Genomic DNA, 4,471 nt, shown 5'->3' with positions numbered 1-4,471 from the left:
CTCATCAGAATTCCCAGGGCCATTTTAATGGGGTCTGGAACATAGGAAAATGTTTTATCTTTTGACAATAAAAATGTGCTATGAATTTTAAAAAAATATTTTCATAAATTCAGTAAGGTATTCAAATAATTGATAATATTGGGAAGACAAAAGGAAATACTGAGGTGATCACTCAACCTGTAGAAAATGAAAGAATAGAACAAAGTTAAAGATGGGTCTTTAGATGGAAACCCTGAGCCTTCTCTCAGCCTGAAATTTCATTGCTTTTCTTAGTCTTTTCTCCTCATTTCCTCTCCCATTCTCTTCCAAATCTGAAAATCTTAATGATTTTTCTCTGTGTTCATCATCAAACCATCACACTATTAGGTTTCTAAAAAAACTAAAACTGAGTTGAGATAGAATTATTTCCATTAATAGTTAGTGCCAGACAATATTTTGACATTTGAAGAACTTTCATTTAATCCTGCTCTAGGTTCCCATCTTTTACCTTTATTTCCTCTTCTTTCTGAGACTCGCCACCCTCCTGAGTTACTCAAAGGTGATTTCCCATTGTGGTGACTACTGTGGGGTGGGATGAAGACATTAGGCTTATCAAACTTACCTGCCTTGTCTTCCATTTCTCAAGACCTGGCTTTTAGTTAATTCTCAGGCTGGAAAACAATGTAAATAAATTTATAATAAATTATCAATACTTTCAGTTAGATAATGGCTGCTCCCGCTTCTCTTTCAACCTGATTTACATTTTCTCTAACTTATGCTTCCTCCCTTTTGTCTGTCCCTTTGTTCCAATCCTTTGCAAATTTTTGTTAATTCTATGGCTTTATCCCACTCAGATAATCTCCAGTCTGCTGCCACTTCCCTAATTGAGTCTCTAAGTGACCATTTCCTAGCTATTGGAATAACTTCTTAAAGCATCTCTTTGTTTCCCGTCCCCATCACACCCCTTGAATCCAGTGAAATATAGAAACTTTATCCAACACAGATTTATTCCCTTCACACTCCTTTATGCTATTATTGTCATGTAGATATCTTTGTATGTTGTAAGCCCATACTTACAGTTTTATAATTGTTTTATGCAATTGTCTTTTAAATCAGTTAAGACAAGAAAAGAGAAACAATATATATTAACACATATTTATTTATATGTAAGTACAGTGTACTTTTCCTTACTCTTTTTAAGTTTTCTTACATAATTCTATTTACTGGTCCTCTTTATTTCCTGGTGTGGACCCAAGTTACCATGCGGTGTCATTTCTCTTCAATCTGAAGTGCTTCCTTTAGCATTTCTTGANTTTTTTTTTTTTTTTTTGTCTTGGAGGTTCTTTATTTGTTCTTCGATTTTAAATGATAGGTTTGCTGGGTAGAGTAGTCTTGGTTATAGGTCCTTGCTTTTCATCATGTTGAATATTCTGTCCAATCCCTTCTGGCCTGCAAAGTTTCTGTTGAGAAATCAGTATATTTTCTTAAGGAAGCCCTCTTATAAGTTACTAGTTGACTTTCTCTACTGCTTTCAGGATTCTGTCTTTGTCTTTAACCTTTGCCATTTTAATTATTATGTGTCTTGTTGTGGGCTTGTTCGGGTTCACCCTGTTTGGGACCCTCTGTACTTATTGGACTTCTATGTCTATTTCCTTTGCAGGGTTAGGAACGTTTTCAGTCATTATTTCTTCAAAAGGTTCTCAATCCCTTGCTTTCTCCCTTCTTCTTCTGATACCTCTATGATGTGAATGTTCTTATGTTTGATGTTGTCCCAGAGGTCTCTGACAGTATCCTATTTTTTTTTGGATTTTTTTCCCCTGATCTGATTGGGTATTTTATGCTACCTTGTTGTCCACATCATTGCATCAATGCTCTGCTTCATCTAGTCTGCTGGTGATTCCTTCTAGTGCATTCTTCTTTTCAGTTATTGTATTCTTCACTTCTGACTGGTTCTTCTTTATAGCTTTTATATCCTTTTTTTTTTATGCTTGCTATCTCTTTGTTTAAGTTCTCACTAAGTTCCTTAAGCATCCTTTTAACTACTGTTTTGAACTGTGTATCTGGTGGGTTGCTTGCCTCCATTTCATTTAGTTCTCTTTCTGAAACTTTATCCTGTTCTTTCATTTGAAACACATTTTTCTGTTCCCTAATTTTGGCTTCTCTTTGTGTTTGTTTCTATGTATTAGGTAGATCTGCTATGTCTCCCAGTCTTGGCCAGGAGGCCTTATGTAGTAGGTGCCCTTTGGGACCCTGGCACGGCCTCCTGGTCACCTGCTCCAGGTGATCCTGGAGTGTACCTTGTGTGGGTTGTGTGTTCCCTTCTATTATAGTTGAGCCTTGGTTGCTAGTGGCACATTAGTGGGTGGGATTGACCTTCAGGCTGATTGGCTGTGGGGTTTGGCCACATCCACAGCTTATGAGCTGCTGAGCAGGGGGCTTACCCCACTGATTGGGATCACCCCAGCAGGCTCTGAGGCTTGTTGAGACCACCCTTTGTGTTGTTGCTTGTGGGGCTGATGGGACCATGCTCTTCTGTGGTCTGAAGCCAACCTCCCCCTATGTTGGTTGTGATCCTCTTGGTAGGGGCTCTGGTACAGGTCCAGGTCACCTACTGCCTGTAACCAGGTGGAAACTACATGGTAAGAGCTTACAAAGCAATCTGCAGTTGTTCACTGCCTGTGCTAAACCTGGAGGCACATGGAAGAGGCCACGCTGCAAAACAAGTTAACCTGCCACCAGTATTGGGTCTGGTGTAGCTCTGCAAAAACCCAGGACACCCTGTCTGCTGCTACCTGTCAGCTCCCTTAAGGTTCAGTCACTGATAGAGCCTTGGGTGGTACACAAGTTGGGTGAGGCAGGGTCTCAGAGAGAGCCACTAGAGTGGGAAGAGTTGTGGTTGACAGTTTCATGTAAATTCTGGTTTGGTGCCACTGCTGAGCCTGGAGCTACTCAGCAAAAGTCTCAGAGCACACTGAGGCCAGTTGCCACCTGCCTGGGGCCTGTGGACGCCAATAGTTTTCCAAGAAAATGTGCAATGGGCGTGGGGCTGGCTGCCTTTGGTGTTGGGGGCGGGGTCCCAATGAATCAGAAGGTGAAGCAAGCTAAGCTCACCAGACCAATCAGATTCAGATTTGGTGGCGTGGGGGCGGGCTTAACATATTAAAGATGGCGCCAGCCTGCTGGCTGCAAAGGCATAAAACCCCTCACCCCTCACAGGGGAAATGGCTACTGTTCTCCAACCCTTGCTGTAAAACTACACACCTGAATCTACCCCCCATATGTCTCTGGTGCCCCCCCCAAGTCATCATCCCTCTCCTGGAATCCAAGGTGAGTGACTGTGAGCGAGTGTGTGCGCAGGTCGTTTAAGGGGACGTTTGGTTTTCCTGCAGCCTTCCATCCCACCTGGGTGGTCAGAATCCCCACTGTTTTTCACAGCCAGTTGTTGTGGATGCTGCTCTTCCTGGCACCCATACTTCAGGCTGGGGGGTTGGTGTGGGGCTGGGGTTCTCGCTCCTGCAGGGGGAACCTCCACAGCTGAGCTATCCCTCCTGATTCTCATCCACTACATGCAGGTGTGGAGCTTGTTCTGCATTTCCACCCCTCCTACCAGTCTCAACGAGGCTGCTGCTTTATATGCTTTAGTTATAAATCTTCTGTTCAGCTAGACTTCAGATGATTCTCCAGTCGACCGTTGTATAATTTAGTTGTAATTTTAATGTGTTCATGGAAGGAAGCAGGCACAATGTTATCTACGCCACCATCTTGGATCTCTCCTCATTGATCATATTCTCTTGCAAACTGCAAATACCTCTTTAAGGATGAGAAACAAAGGCTAGAGTGGGTTTACTAAAGACATAACTCTCATCCCTGCATAGCACTTCTCAGCAATCAGGGAAGGCTTCAGGGCTGCCTGCCTACAACAGAGCCTTGATGTGTATCTCCATGTGCCTGCATCCCAGAGTTGTTACTCTGAATTATTTCACTATATCTAAAGTGGGGGGTGGGTGGAATATCAGGCTATATATGCCCCTTCGTACATCTAGTTCACAATTTTTGCAGCCAAACCAAACATATTACTTGAGCAACCAGGAGCATATGTTTTGCTCTTTAAGATACTCTGCAGTCTGGTTAGAGAGGTTAACACTTTGGTAATAGTCATAAAAAGTATTCCTTGTGCATTCAGACAGGCATAATAATATAAGTGACAAAACATGTGCTTAGAGCCACCTAGGTGTGAATTTGAAAACTGGCTTAACCATCAATATGTATTTGATACTCTGATGATCCACCCACAGCTCCCTTCAAGAGTGAGGGATGATTTCTACCAATTGTGGGAGTCTGGAATCTGAGAGTTTCTAGTTGTCAGCAATCTTCAGAACTTATTCCCAGTAATCCTTTGCCCAGGATCACAACCCTTCCTGAGGCAGCTGATCCATATCATCCAATGGCTAGCTTATAAGCATCTATGAAGACATAACCATCTCAGCTCAAG

Source organism: Hipposideros armiger, unplaced genomic scaffold (assembly GCF_001890085.2).
Source record: "Hipposideros armiger isolate ML-2016 unplaced genomic scaffold, ASM189008v1 scaffold_495, whole genome shotgun sequence".
NCBI lineage: Eukaryota > Metazoa > Chordata > Mammalia > Chiroptera > Hipposideridae > Hipposideros > Hipposideros armiger.
The sequence above is the reverse complement of the archived record's forward strand: the minus strand, read 5'-3'. Positions refer to the sequence as shown.